The following is a 16,667-nucleotide window of genomic DNA, read 5'->3' as shown; positions in this document are numbered from 1 at the left end:
CACAATATCAGGGTGCCTGGTGGAAGCTAATAAAGAGCGCCCTATACCTGACTTGACTCCAGAACAAATTAAGAGCTAAGTAAGGAGTAAAACTGGGCTTCTCTGATGCCTTGGTGGTAAAGAATCCTGCCAATATACGAGGTTTGATCTCTGGGTCGGAAACATCACTTGGAGAAGGAAATGGCAACCCAATCCAGTATTCTTGCCTGGGAAATCCCAGGAACAGAGGACCCTGGTGGGCTACAGTCCTTATGGTCACAAAACAGTCAGATATGACAGTGATTAAACAGCAGCAACATAGAGTATGTAAGAATGAAATATAAAGAGAAAAGCAAGTACTTTAATTCTCTTGGCTTATTCTTTTAGACTCTTTTATTCCTTTTCCAGTAACTAATGGAGAAAACCAAGGCAGGCTGGTGTGAATCCTACCTCTCCATTGTCAGTTGTGTTACCTTTGGTTGGTTGTGTGTGCTCAGTCGTGTCTGACTCTTTGTGTTACCTGGGCTTGTTTATTTTCCCCTTTGACCTCAGTTTCCTCATCCAAAAATGTGAATAACAATGTTCCTACCTCATTGGGTTCACAAAGGTTTGTAAAACACTAAACATCTTGCCTATCCCATTGTAAACGCATTGGGTTCACAAAGGTTTGTAGAACACTAAACATCTTGCCTATCCCATTGTAAATGCGCAATTTATGATTATTAAAAAAGGACAAAGGACAGCTGTTGTTTAGTCACTCAGTCATGTCTGACTCTTTGCGACCTCATGGACTGTAACCTGCCAGGGTCCTCTGTCCATGGAATTTTCCAGGCAAGAATACTGGAGTGGGTTGCCATTTGCTTCTCCATTTGATTTTCTCAACGCAGGGGTTGAACCCATTTCTCCTGCTTGGCAGGCGGCTTCACTGAGCCACCTGGGAAGCCCCAAAGGACAGCTGTCCCTGTGTTATCTGACATGTAAAAAAACAATTGCTTCATTCCCTGTTGTTCAGGGGATTGCTCTCTCTCTGAAGCCAAATCATAATATATTTATTAACAGAGATTTTTCTTTTTGCTTTTATTTTAAAAAATCTTTTGGAGATTTTTAATGAAGAAGCAAAAGTAAATGCTGTGTAAAGTAGAGGACTGGATTGCTTTCAAGTATGTCAGTCTGAAATTCATGAGTCTTTATAGAATAAATGGCCTTTATTTTTACTTGGATATCATAAAAAAACACCCTATTTCTGTTTTTGCTTTGTATGGAAATATTATTAATGAATTATACACAAGGCATTAAATAACCCTGAATCATAAAATGAGACAATTCTTTCTTAACTATCTTCCATTCCTTCTGATTATGTCAAGGAAAGATGTCTCAGGTTCAAGTAAAGAAGACTTTATCACCTTAACAATCTTGTTTGTTAACAGGGAGGGCAGATCAGATTTAATTACAGGAGGCAGCAGTATTTAGCGGTAATTAAATAATACTGTATTGCTTTTATGGTGTGTATTTTTATGTTTAACTCCTGTTTTTGCTATATTAAAGTGGTAAATAAAATATCATTTAAAAATAATTTGAATAAAATAATGAGCCATTTAAAGACAAGTATTTACTAAATAACATTCCAATTGATATCTGTATGTGAAAAAAGTATGACTGTGGCTATCAAATAGCCAAAAATTGGGAAAAGTCCAGAGTAGGTGGCTGGCTGGAGAAGGCAATGGCAACCCACTCCAGTACTCTTGCCTGGGAAATCCCATGGACGGAGGAGCCTGGTGAGCTACAGTCCATGGGGTCTCAAGGAGTTGGACACGACTGAGCGACTTCACTTCCGCTTTTCACTTTCATGCATTGGAGAAGGAAATGGCAACCCACTCCAGTGTTCTTGCCTGGAGAATCCCAGGGATGGGGGAGCCTGGTGGGCTGCCGTCTACGGGGTCGCACAGAGTCGGACACGACTGACGCGACTTAGCAGCAGCAGCAGCAGCAGGTGGCTGGCCACTTTTCTTTGTTCAGACTGCAGGGGCTCTGAATGGTGAAGTGAGAACCTGGCTCACCCCTCTGCAGCTGGGAGGAGCTGATCATCAGGGTGATGACTCAAGGGGCCATATTGGAAGGAATGTTTTCCTCACCTTCCACTCAGCCTGCCTTTTCCTCATGGGCTGCAAAGAACAGACAAGGAGCTAGGGAAAAAAAGGAGACTGGAGTAGGAATAAGAAGAATATTCATTCTCAGATGGTCTGGCCATGGCATATGTTTCCTAAGGGTGGGGGGGAGAAGAGAGATTCTCTGGTGAAAAAAGAGAGACAGCTGTAGTCTGAACACATGTCATAGCATTTGAACCCAGCAATGAAAATATCTTAGTAGCTGACGCTATTGGCTTATTCATGGGCTAGCTGGCATTTTCCCCTCCCTGATTTAAGCAGGCTGCTCTCCAGTATAAACAGGAGATAAATTTTCCACATGGGGCCTTATTTTTCTCTTTCCTTCTCCCTCTCCCTTTCTAATCTGTTTACTCCTCTAGATTCTCCTGAGAGAATTACATTACCTCAAGAATATTTGCCCTGAGAATATGAAACAATTTCTTCACTAAGTTTAATAAAACATTTGACAGGCAAAGAACATGAAAATGTTAATTAGAAAATTTTAGTCTTATAAGATTACTCTTAGATGTCTACCATTTTGTAGTACTAATATACTAAAAGTTGACTGGAATTTGACTTTTTTGTGTGCCTTTTTTAACCGTGTCCCACCATTGAATGAACAAGCCTATGATTATTATCTTAATATTCATCTAAAAATTATCTCTATCAAGGCTAAGATTTTGCATATGCTTACTGGAGTGTGAGTATTTCTTAGTTAAGAGGAACTAAGGAACAAGACATTGTAGACAAAAAGTATTTCTGAGATGATCCAATTTATCCAATTCATTTTATGAGCAGGCAAGCTGAGGTCCAGAGAGCTGAAATGCACCTGCAGGGTTATACCACTAGTCGCTGCCCAGAGGTAGAGAGGGACCTGGACTGACCCCAGCTTTCCAGGTAAGGGCTCTGCCATGTGGTTCATCTGTAATACATACACGACTAGTAACACTTGCTTTAATCTCCTGTACCATATCAATCTTGACAATCTTCTCAGTTGTTTAAAAAAATAGACAATTCTTTCAAATTAATCATACAAAGCTATCCATTACTCTTTTCTCGACATTTTATTAAACACTTCATAGTATATTCCCTTATGAGTCGTAAATGTAAACATGCACTTTCCATTAATAGCATCCTATAACTGAGATCAAAGCTCTCACTGAAGCTTTCTCAAGAGTTGAGTCTTTCATTTCCTTTTTCAGGAGTTTGAACTTTAGGAAACTGTATTTCAAGTTGTAGTTAGCTAGGGGATCTATCCATCCTCTCTTCAGAGCAATGTCTTTTCCTTCATATTTGTTCCTTTGATAAATAATGTTGTGGCATTATTACTGAAGGGAAGAGAGAAAAAGAGTTATCATCTAGGCATACAATGAAATATTTTGAGACATAGAACATAGTGTTTTAATCTGAGGAGTGATTTTCCATGTAGACAAATACATTACTGTCCAAGATAATTTATGTATGCAAATGGCTGAGTAACCTCACACTTATATTATATATACTAAAGTGAGAGTGAAAGTTAGTTGCACAGTTGTGTCTGACTTTTTGCGATTCCATGGACTGTATGTAGCCTGCCAGGCTCCTCTGTCTTTGGAATTCTCCAGGCAAGAGTACTGGAGTGGGTTGCCATTTCCTTCTCCAGAGGAACTTCCAGATCCCAGGATCGAACCTGGGTCACCTACATTGCAGGCAGATTTTTTACCAACCGAGTTACTAGTGAAGCCCTAGTAGCTATATATACTAAAGATCGATATGTACACACATATAAATACATATACCAGTAATATCACATTAATGTATTAGTATCTCTAAATTATACTTCTGGACCATAGTTGTAAGGAGTATTCAAGGCAATGATCTAAACTGCAGCTAAATAGTCAATATAGTCAGCAAAACATTTAAGTAGTATCATTTATATAGGCTACATGTGATAAATCACCTATTGAAAATGATGTAAGAATCATATTACTCTCTCAGTTGCTAACAGAAGTTGCTTTTGCTGTTTGTTCCTTTTTTAATGAGTAAGAAAATATATGAGAGAAAAGTAGTATAAAAATTTAGTCTGAAAATTTTAGCAGTCTAAAATTAATTCAATTCTGATTTTCACATCAAATAAAACAAGAATACTCCCTCTTAAAATACACATAAAATCAGGTATAAAAATGAGGGATTTCCCTGGTGACTCAGAGGTAAAAAACCCACGAGCAATGCAGGAGACGTGGGTTCCATCCATGGGTTGGGGAGATCCCTTGAAGGAGGAAATTGCAACCTACTCCAGTATTCTTGCCTGGAGAATCCCATGAACAGAGGAGCCTGACTGGCTGCAGTCCATGGGGTCACAAAGAGTAGGACACGACTGAAGCGACTCAGCACGAACAGAAATGAAGGAGAAGAAGAAAAAGACAACCTTTCTGCTAGAGAACAGAGGAAAGTTGGTGCCATTGTGTCTAGTGTTCCCTAAAAAAGAACAGAGAGAAATACCTATTGTGCGATATAAATCCTTTTGGTCAACACCCCAAAACATGAATCCATAGCTCTGCATAGCCTTGGGTTACCTTTATCACTTCAGTTTTAATGTGATTAAACAGAGAATCTTAGTCTTATGTTTGATAGCTACAAAATCTTTAAAATAAAGGAAATTCTTTCCTCTAAATGCCCTGAAACCATGGACAACATTTTGCAGGAATGTACACTGGTGCATTTGTTTTTCTAGGATGTTAGCCCACAGAATCCATTAAAGCTTCAAAGGGATTTTTGGCATAACAAAAACTAAGAACCACAATAAAGGGGTAATGAATTGGAATGGAATTTCAGGCACATTGCAGCAGTTGGGGAAAGATTCTGGGTAGGCCTTCTCCAACAACCTCAGATATGCAGATAACACCACTCTTAGGGCAGAAAGTGAAGAAGAACTAAAGAGCCTCTTGATGGAGGTGAAAGAGGAGAGTGGAAAAGCTGGCTTAAAACTCAACATTAAAAAAAAACCAACCAAGATCATGGTATCCACTCCCATCACTTCATGGCAAATAGATGGATAAAAAGTGTAAACAGTGACAGATTTCATTTCCTTGGGCTCCAAAATCACTGCAGATAGTGACCACAGCCATGAAGTTAAAAGACACTTGCTCCTTGGAGGAAAAGCTATGACAAAACTAGACAGCATGTTAAAAACATAGGTAACACTTTGCAGACAAAGATCCACATAGTCAAAGCTATGGCTTTTCCTGGAGAAGGAAATGGCAATCCACTCCAGTGTCCTTGCCTGGAGAAACCCATGGATGGAGGAACCTGGCAGGCGACGGTCCATGGAATTGAAAAGAGCTGGACACAACTGAGTGACTTCAGCACATGACTCTTCCAGGAGTCATGTACGGATGTGAGAGAGTGAGGTTGCTCAGCCGTGTCCGACTCTTTGCGACCCCATGGACTGTAGCCCACCAGGCTCCTCTGTCCATGGGATTCTCCAGGCAAGAATACTAGAGTAGGTTGCCATGCCCTCCTCCAGCGGATCTTCCCAACCCAGGGATCAAACCCAGGTCTCCCGCATTGCAGGCAGACGCTTTACCATCTGAGCCAGCCAGGAAGCCCAGGATGTGAGAGTTGGACCATAAAGAAAGCTGAGCGTCAAAGAGCTGATGCTTTTGAATTGTGGTTCTGGAGAAGACTCTTGATAGTCCCTTGGATAGTAAGGAGATGTTTCTCTTATGTACCAGAGGTTGTGCTTTAAAAACATTATCTACCTTGATTCTTGTAAAACTTCTGTAATAAACATTATTCTCCATATTATACAGATTAAAAAAAAATAGATATAAAAGCTGAGCAAATTTCCCGACGTTGTGGAATTACTGGACCAGAAGAGGGGAGCTGAACAAAGCAGGGTAGGGCAGTCCAGAGTCAGTGTTTCTTTCACCCCAACTTATTGATTCTTTTGATAGCAACACATACGTGACACATTAATTACCGTATTACTTGTCCACCAAGTTTCATTTTGATTGAAAAATTACTTGACTTAACTTTCCTCTCACATTTCATCCATGGTGGAATCAAGTTGCCAAGGGTATGACAAGAGTCAACAAAAGCTGGGGTAATCCAACACCTCAAGTGTTGCAGAGATGGATTATTTTATTATTATTATTGATAGCTACCAACAGGAAGCCAAGTTAAAAACTAATTCTTTGGGGAGTATAATTGGGGTATATCATTCTCCTTAGAGTAGTCATTATCCAAAATCACTTTAAAATTTATTAGATGGGTACAGTTTCCATGTCTACCTTGCCCATTACATGTTAAGGAAAAGTGCTGTTTGGTGGGGAGAGGAGCCCGTTTCATGAGAACAGAAAACTCTAATGTTTCTAAGCTAGTGTTTGAGTCACATAAAACTGTAGTCAACCTGATTCTTTTGTCTTTACATATGCAAAGATTAAATAGTGTGATAATCATCTTTTAAAATAAAACCATTTGCACTATCAACCATTTTTATAGGCTAAAAGAATTTGTTATTAAAAGTTCAATTTAATGTTAATCCTCTTGGATGATTTAAGGAGGGGCCAATCTATATTTATTGCCTCCTGAAAGACTCTCCCTTTGCATCAGCAGAGCCATAAATCTGCCAAAACGCCAGGGCACGTGACACGCAGGAAGGCCATTAAGCCTTGGCATTGCCGACTCTGTGACTCTGTGACTCAGCATGCCCTGAGCCTCCCCCAGCAGGGGAGGTCTCACTGCAATCTCACCCCGAGTTAGGCAAAGTGTGGCCTCGAAGCCCTTTGCAAGCCGTTCAGAACAAAATACATACTTCCAGGCTTAAAAAAAAATTAAAATGACAAACTATATGCTATTTTTACTTTTATGTGTATGTTATTATTTTTAAGACTTCCCTGGTGGCTCAGATGGTAAAGCGTCTGCCTACAGTGCAGGAGACCCGGGTTCAATCCCTGGGTCAGGAAGATCTCCTGGAGAAGGAAATGGCAACCCACTCCAGTATTCTTGTCTGGGAAATCCCATGGACAGAGGAACCTGGTAGGCGACAGTCAGTCCGTGGGGTCGCAAAGAGTCGGACACGACTGAGAGACTTCACTTCACTATTATTTTTATGTGGATATTATTTTTTATGTGCATAAAATCAAGACAAGTGTTTTGTTTTGTTGTTTTCCTTAACCTGGTGCGCTCATTCTTTCTCCTGCTTCCTTTTTATCTCCTGTTGAATCTCAAACTTCAAACAGACTTATTAATGTTTACGCGTATGTCCTCACCTAGTTATACCAGGCTATCCGGTGTGTGGCTTTATGATATTTAAAAATTCACAAGGGTGTGGGGCACTGGCAAAGAGGGTTCTTTTCAACCTAATGTCCTTTCCTGTTAGAATGACACTCAAGTCAGACACACTTTCTTCTGGTCTGTTCTCCCTGAGTTTACATAAAAGAACTTGCAGAAATTAATTCACCAGAGAGGCGCTCTAAGAATGTACGTATTCTCTTCAACAGAAATCATTGAAAGTAACAAATTAAATTTCCCTAATTTAAGAGAAATTTTTCTTCCTACAACTGTAAAAAAGTCAATATATTTGGAGGCCAGGATTAAGTACAGTAAAATTTAAATAAAAGGCCATGCTTACTATTGGTTATACCCACTTTTAGCAGAAAGATTATCTCCTACAGTCTATAGTCTTTGATTTCTGCCTAGCATTTTCTCCCAAGTTTATCCAGGAAGTTTGGCAGTATTTACAGATTTACAGAAATTACAGCTATAATTTTATTTTCATTGTTCATGTGTTGTACTATAAATTTGTTTTCATTCATTCATTATTTATTTTTATCATTACTGTTGTCCCTAATTTGGCTAATCATTTAACATTATTGTCGTTTCTTCATAGCTGCTTCAATAAGTTCTACTTCTGAAAGACAGGATATGTAAACAAATGGAATTAAAGGTTTGATTAAAACACTGATACCAACCTCTCTGAAACATTATTTCAAATAATACTATGTGTCCACTATGCTGTCTCCTGCATTAGTATAACTTCATAAACACTTATATGGATACTTTTTGCAGACTTATTGAGATGTTATTGACATACAAAAGGTGTAATGTTTAAAATATACAGTTTTACAAGATGCAAACTGTGTTTGCACCTATGAAACCCTATGATTGTAAATATCAGAGTAGCTGTTCTCATGTGCTTAGTTGCTCGTCATGTACGACTCTCTGTGCCACCATAGACTGCAGCCCACCAGGCTCCTCGGTCCACGGGATTCTCCAGGTGAGAATACTGGAGTGGGTTGCCATGCCCTCCTCCAGGGGATCTTCCCAACCCTGGGATTGAATCCAGGTCTCCCACATTGCAGGCGGATTCTTTACCAGCTGAGCCACCAGGGAAGCCCAGCTGCACTCATAATTACATGGATTTTTAAATCAAAGTCCAGTTTTAAAAGAGAACATTCCTTCAGTGAAATTACAATTTAGGTGGTTAACTCCTAGTTTGGTTTACTTTCTTTATCCAGTGTAAAGAATCAAGGTAGTATGCTTTGGGTGGTAGATGTGTTAGGATTAACTTCATAGTAATGTTAAATGGATTTTTTAATAATTTTAAAAAATGGATTCTGAATGACCAGTACCTTTAAGAACTTATTTTGAACCTAATATTTTCTTAATGTTATTTTATTATTTAATGGGACATGTTTGCAGTGTAAATTTTGCAAGACCTATTTTTCTAAATGCTCCAATAAGTGTATTTGACTCTGAACATTCTCGTCGTTAATATTCACTTGACCTGATTACCACATACATAAATTCCAAAGCAAAATCAGATCATTTTAACAATTAGCTCTCATTTTAAAATGATAAAATGATTTATGACTCCCAAAGTGTACTTTCTTTTCATGTTAGTCTGTACCCTAGTTAAACATTTACGCACACACACAAGTGAGTGTCCCCAGAAACTCTGTCCTTTATCGGTCCCAGCTGTCCAGAAGGGGTCTTTGTGTTGCCACTAGCCTGCAAAGTCTGATAGCAGTCAGATCTCGCTGAGCCAGGGTAAGGTTGTGACGTGGCCTCACGCAGGCGTCATGTTAAATAACACACCGTCTCCTTCTGCGTCCTTGTGACACCACAAGAGGGAAGAGCAGATGGCAACTCTTCTCACACTTTCTAAAGTGAGTTCTTTTTCTTGGAATGTCAGTGTCTGGACGCTTGGTTTTCAGAGCTCAGAAAATTCATCTGTTTCTCAGCTGTAAAAACGTGTTCTTTATGCCAAACAGATACTGATTTTTAAAATATCTTGCTTTTTCTTCTCGTATTAATTCCTTAAAAAAAAAAAAAAAATATATATATATATATATATATATGCTACTTTGTGTTTCTGACTTCTAGATAATGTGAGGGGGCTGAAGCAGTGCTTCCTCAACATCGACTCCAACACAGTGTTAATATGAACACGTGTGGTTCACGTTGGGGAGACCTTCCAGAATCATTGTTCCCCAGCAGTGGTGAAGTTCTCAGGAGCTGGGTGAGGTCTTGCATCCTAAAAATTGACCTTAGATGGGAAGTCCCTTGGAGGTAATTTATTTTTGCATCTCCACTGAGCTGGCACAGTCCCCACGTGTAGCCAGTGTTAACAGCTGACTCTCTCTATGGCTGGGAGGAGAGGTAAACCCGGGGCCATATTATGTCAGGCTAGAGGCAGCAGTGAGTAAGCATAAGGCAAATGCAGCTCAGTGCAATTTTGAAAATGGATTTCTAGCTCCACAGTTTATTTGATACACATTTAAGTGGAGACTTTTCAAGGTGATCCACTATTGCCCAGACCCTTGGGATGTGACTGTTTAATGCTATCGCTACATTGTGGGTTAATTGTGGACTTTATTTGGTTGCAGGGCAGCCACTGAAGCAGTTGTACAAACTCAGTGGACATCACTACTTCTACTGTCCAGCGAGGGACACCATGGAATGAATTCTTGCTACATTAAGAAACACTAAAATATGAACTACAGAGAAAACTAATTTTTAACATATGTTTTATATCCCTCCAGCATTCCAGGTAAAGTCCTGTGGGGAAAGATGGAATGGTCAAAACACTGGCAGAGATTCACGCCATCCATGAGATTCTGGGAAAATCTAAGAAAGGATAAGGAAAAGAAAAGCATCTAGTTGTGTCTTAGTCATAAAGAAAAGATGGATTCTTTTAACTTAATCCTTGTTGAAAATCTTTTAAAATATATTGATTTATATCAATTTATATCTCTACCACAATAAATACATTATGCTAATATGCAATTGAATACTGTTGAATAATACCGTAAAAATCTAGAATTGTTGGTTCTCCGGACCCTGGTTTCACATAGTTGTTAATCTAACCCTTGTTGAATTCCTAAAACATAATTAATAATATTCTAGTGGTTAGAGGTACAAGAACACAGAAATATAGTCCTATATATAAGTTTGGAAAATAAAATATATAGACAGGATACGGCATTTCAAATTCCAGCAAGATTAACTTTCATTGAATATAAGATGTCATTGACTCTGATATATGTGATTGCTTTTATGACATTGAAAGGAGAATAGTCAATTATATTTGCAACATGCCTCTGAGATGCATTCTGATTCAAGAGATGTTAAAATACGAAAAGTGTGCATCTCAGAATTAACAGCACACGGCATGTTTGACATAACAGAGAGGATAAACCGTAATCAGTCGTAGTTGGCGGCAGAGATGATAATGCACATGAGCGGCAGGTAGGACTCCATTGGGAAGGAAGAGCCAAGTATGATCAGAAAGAGGAGAGAGTAGATGTGATATATCAGGAGCAAGAGAACAAGGTAAAGAAAAGTACGTCTGTTAGATGATATACGTGCTTGTTGCTGTTCAGTCGCTCAGTCGTGTCCGACTCTTTGTGACCCCATGGACTGCAGCACTCCAGGTTTCCCTGTCCTTCACTATCCCCCAGAGTTTACTCAAACTCATGTCCATAGAGTCGGGGATGCCATCCAACCATCTCATCCTCTGTCGTCCCCTTCTCCTCCCGCCTTCAATCTTTCCCAGCATCAGGGTCTTTCCAAATGAGTCAGTTCTTCGCATCAGGTGGCCAAAGTACTGGACCTTCAGCTTCAGCATCAGTCCTTTCAATGAATATTCAGGACTGATTTCCTTTAGGATTGACTGGTTTGATCTTCTTGCCATATGTGCTAGACCTAGGATATATCCTGAAATACAAATTCTAGTATGTATCTTCTGGTGTTTATAGAAATAAAACAAATTTTATATTTTGGAACCTAGATTTTAGAACTTTAAATTATCAGAGTCTAAAGCTCTGTCATTGTGATAACACTTGTACATCCTAGAAAACAGCCCATGTGAACAGACATAGTTAGTTACACAGGCGGTAAATGGTGAAGGGACAATGAGGGCTCAGCTTTCGCACGTCATAGAGCAACGACCCCGGGCAGCACCAAGGTGCTGAGGGCTCCAGTGAACAAAAATCTGAGTTTACCTTCCACGTCCACATCTCAAGATAGAAAACCACGCATCTTCACTTCCAAAAATGTTTATTCAGGATCTTCTGACATGTTTTTAGTTGATGTTTATGTTCTAATACATGTAATTTTTAGACACTACTAGTAGCTAAAAATATTTCTAGTGGAAAATGCTAGAGGCAACAATCGTTAAATGAACAGGGCATCATGAGAAATTATTGAAGAAAATATGGGCAGTTGTGACCTTCATTGACTTGTAAAGTCCTTGAATACATGCAAAATGCTTTCAACAGTGCCTAGCTGCTAATGTATATTAGTTGTTATTATACCTTTCTGATCAGAAAATAATGGAATTACATAGAATTTGGATGAGTGTTGCCTAATTAGTCAAGATTAGCCATATATACATATAATATTTAAATATCTGAAGGATGAAAAGATATATGTAATATAAAATAAAACAAAAATTAAATACAATTAAATATGTGATATAATTAAAATTAAAATACATAACTTAAAAGAATTTTGGACAATTCTGGATAATGCAAGAAGTGGGTTTTGTTCATGTCAGTACATGCTGTCGCAGCAAAAATAAAAATGGAAAGCCAAGAGATGTGCTGTGTTCTGCTTTCATCAGTGTGGTTTTTCACCTTAACTCATTTGTTTACAACATGCAGTCACTTTGGGGGATGTGCTAGGAGGCTGGAAATAAAGTTCCTGAAAGGGCATATTGCTTCAGTGGCCTGAATATGATCTAAAATATAAAGCTCTAAAGGAATGTTAGTGGTTAAAATTCTGTTCAAATCAAGTATTCAATACAATTGTATAATTTAATCTCTTTGGGGCATTGGGAAAGATTTAAGGCACTTGGAAGTGTTGGAAATAAGCAATACAAGCATAATTTAAAGATCTGAGTTGTGCCATGATAATACATATTCTGTACATGTACATATTCAAACACTCAGTCTATTCTCTGTCCTTGAAATTCTCCAGGCAAGAATACTGGAGTGGGTAGCCATTCCCTTCTCCAGGGGATCTTTCTGACCCAGGGATTGAACCCGGGTCTCCTGCATTGCCCTCTGAACCATGAGGGAAGTCCTTTATCGATTGCTGTCTCCTTTACCAAAAATAATTTAGGCTTTTATTTAAAAGAAAGAAATTACAAATATTTAGAATAAATACTTACAGCACATCACTGAACCTCTATAGTTATTGAAAACTATATTTCTCATCAGGGCCTGTGTCTTATTATAGTTTAGCTGGACTTTGGTATATTGTCAAATTTGGCATTTTTTCCAGCATCAAGAACCTAGGAAGAAATTTTACATCTGGGGTTGCATTAGAAAAGAGAAAATCATTCAGATATCCGGGATATAAAGCAAAAAAGTAAATTTATGTGTATGTGTGATGGTTCTTGCCTGGAGAATCCCAGGGACGGGGGAGACTGGTTGGCTGCCGTCCATGGGGTTGCACAGAGTCGGACACGACTGAAGTGACTTAGCAGCAGCAGCCGTGATAGTATAAATAGACACAGTTCTTATCCTAGTGAAATTTTAATAAGCCTTTAATAGATGTTTACAGGCTTCTCAGGTGGCTCAGTGCTAAAGAACCCACCTACCAATGCAGGAGACATAAGAGATATGGGTTCAATCCCTGGGTCGGGAAGATTCCCTGGAGGAGAGCATGGCAACCCACTCCAGTATTCTTGCCTGGAGAATCCCATGGACAGAGGAGCCTGGTGGGCTCCATGGGGTTGCAAAGAGTCAGACAGAATCGAAGTGACTTAGCACACACACATGCACATATAGATGTGTACATGTATATTTAACCCAATAATAATTATTATTAACCATAATTACTTTAACTCTATTTGTTGAGTTTTTACTATGGTCAGGAGCAGTGTTGATACTTTAATGCACCAGTGAATTGTTAAAACATCTCAGATAACTATATTTATTCCTATTTACCGATGAAGAAATTAAGTTCAGGGAAGTCTAGTTGTTTCAACGAGGTCACACAGCAATTTGTGACAGAGTGAACTCTGAAGCTGATCTTTAAGTTTTACTATGGATAAAATGTTAGGTATCCTGTTAGGGATATGAACAAAATGCTGCAGGAACAAGGGAACCACTTACTGTCCCTGTGGGAGTGAGTGGGTGAGTCAAATAAAATTTACAGAGAAGAGGACATTTGAACCGGAAGACCAAAGAAATGTGTTTCTGGAGGGAGGGACCAGTCTGTGTCAAAGGCTGGAGGTCTGAGAGAGATACTGAAGGAACAGTAAAGAATGTCGTGTGTGTAGATTACAGAGAGGGCTTGGTGAGTGTGAGGTTAGATGATAACATTGTAGAATGATGCCAGACTTCAAAGGACCCCAGAGACCATGCCAAGATGTTGGGCTTTATCCTGCATACAAAAGAAAGCATATTTACCACTTGCTTGGAATGATAAGCTCGGTAGCCTGTGTACAGACCACCTGGAAGAGTGAATTAAATAATGACCTGGGATGGTGGAAGAGGCGCCTAATTCAAGAATCATTCCAACTGGGTGAATATTGGTGACGAAGTGAACATGGATATTGAGGAAGAGAGAGTTAAGAACATCATAAGAGCATATCATAGGGTTAACTGTGTAATTATGAAATATTAGGGCATGACTAGACAAGCACCATAGGGTTACTTCTTAGATTCCAGCCAGTACCATAGACAGGTTTGTCTTGGGATCAACTGGTTTTCCCCTATGAATTCTGGTTGGCAGCATATATCTTCTTGTTTCCATCTGGTAGGGTTAAGTTTCTAAATCTACATGGCAATTTTAAGTCTATACACCTAATTCTGGGCAGTTTGAATAATTAAGGAAGCATGGCTATGTAGGACATTTTAATAAAATAGTGTTGTTAATGAGCAAATTTATGATGGCTAATTTTTGCCTCGCTGTGTAAAAACAGGGGCCCAGTAAATACAGTTTCTCAAGGGTCCCTGATTCCGTGTGGCCGTCCCCGAGGCTCTCGGGGACAGGATGTCTGTGGTTTCACCACCTCGGTCGCTGCTTGGCCAGCATTCGCTTCTCCCTGGTTTCCACGCCCACCCTCCAGCCGCGGTCTCTCCGGTCCTAAGAGGACTGTCGCTCCCCTCGGCCCCCAGACTGGACCAGCTGTTGAGGCAACAGGAACTTGGTTTGGGATAAACAGAAGAGATAAGATCAAAGTCTCAACACAAACAGAATAAGAAACAGCCTGCCCTTTGAGACCTTGGCGACAACACCGGGGCCTTGTGTTTAGAAAACCTTCAGGGCCTCACAAGGGCAGTGCAGGGGCAGAAAGATTGGATGAGATGTTCAAATTTCTCCTTATTGTAGGTGTTAGGAGAACTCGGTTACATATCTTAGCTTCTTCTTTTTTTTTTTCTTGTTCTTAGAATTGCTTTCCAAATCAGATCTTGTTGAAATCAGATTGAAATGTCCTCTTTGCTTCATAAGGACATGCTCAATTGAATTTTAAAACAATGTAATAGATAGCTAAAACTCTACTAATTTAAAGTGTCCACTTTACAAAAGAAGAATAATGAAAGTCATACATAGGCTTGAGATTTTTGTAGATCTGCCATTCTAGTTTTGAGGTCAAGACCAAAATTTTATTTATTTATTTATTTAAATTTAATTTTAAACTGGGATATATTGATTTACAATGTTTTGTTAGTTCCAAGTGTACACACAAGTGATCCAGTTATACATTTACACATAATACGTATATCCATTCTTTTTTCAGATTCTTTTCCCACATAGGTTATTATATAATATTGAATAGAGTTCCTTGTGCTAAATTCTAAAAATCATTCCTTTTCTATTAACATTTCACTCAGCAGAATTCTTAGAGGTGCTAATTCTTTTGCTGAATTTGCTAACTTTTCTTTTTCAGGATACAGCGATAAATGAACATATTATTATAAAGAAGTGTTTCATATAATATAGAATTACTCACATAAATCTTTTTCTAGTCTACATTTTATAAAGCAAATAATATGTTGATGCAAATATATTAGAATAGTCACATGAGCTTTCAATATTAGCCAAATAACTAGGAATCTCCGTGATTTGTTTTCATTGAGTAGTATCTTAGCACTCAGTGGTATCCTAGGAGAGAATTGTGGGTATGTTTTAAGTCACTTCAGTGGTGTCCAACTTTTTGCAACCCTATGGAACATAGCCTACTAGGCTCCTCTGTCCATGGGATTCTCCAGGCAAGAATAGTGGAGTGGGCTGCTGTGCCCCCCTGCAGGGGATCTTCCCGACACAGGATCAAACCCACTTCTCTTTAAGTCTCCTGCATTGGCAGGTGGGTTTTTTATTTTATTTTTTTAACCACTAGTGTCATCTGGGAAGCCAAGAGAGTGTCAGCCTAATTCTAATATATAGTAAAACCCTATTTGTGCACTCTTCATTTTACTATGGAAATTGGTATCTGGGAACTTCTGACCTACATAACTCAAGATCTTTTGTTTATTTATGCAAAAAAAAGAAAGAGCGTTGCTAAAACCCACAGGCAGTTTGAATTGATTCTTGAGCTTAATATTTCTGTCAAAATGTTTCTGGAGGCCATACATGAATGTTCAGTTTCTGAAAAGTTGCTCAGTGTCCAAAGAGAGAGTTTGAAAAAGCACAACACACACAAATAATGAATTTTCCATGAAAATCCTGAAGCCCTAGGAGAGAAAGGAGGCTCCAGGACCTTTTAGCCTGGCATCCCAGGGGATATAGATTTTTCCCAGGGTCATGACACATCTTTGTAAAGTTTTCGTGGTTCTTCTCTAGCTTCTCAAAGGGCTCCTTGGCAAATGAATGGTTGAACACCCCAGGTCTAGGACCTCCCACGGCTGTAAATGTAATCAATCTTATTTTTACCATTAGCTAAGCATCCAGTTAAACAACAAACACTGGGGTCGTCCCCAGAGGGACCTATGCTTATTTTTACATACAGAAAGTTGTAACCACAAAGGCAACACTTCTTTTTTATTTTTGGGTGAGTTTTGCTGTAACATCATTCATTAACTTCCAGGCTGTGGGATTGCTTTGATT

Source organism: Giraffa tippelskirchi, chromosome 6 (assembly GCF_054371585.1).
Source record: "Giraffa tippelskirchi isolate mGirTip1 chromosome 6, T2T-mGirTip1v1.2.pri, whole genome shotgun sequence".
Lineage (NCBI taxonomy): Eukaryota > Metazoa > Chordata > Mammalia > Artiodactyla > Giraffidae > Giraffa > Giraffa tippelskirchi.
The sequence above is the reverse complement of the archived record's forward strand: the minus strand, read 5'-3'. Positions refer to the sequence as shown.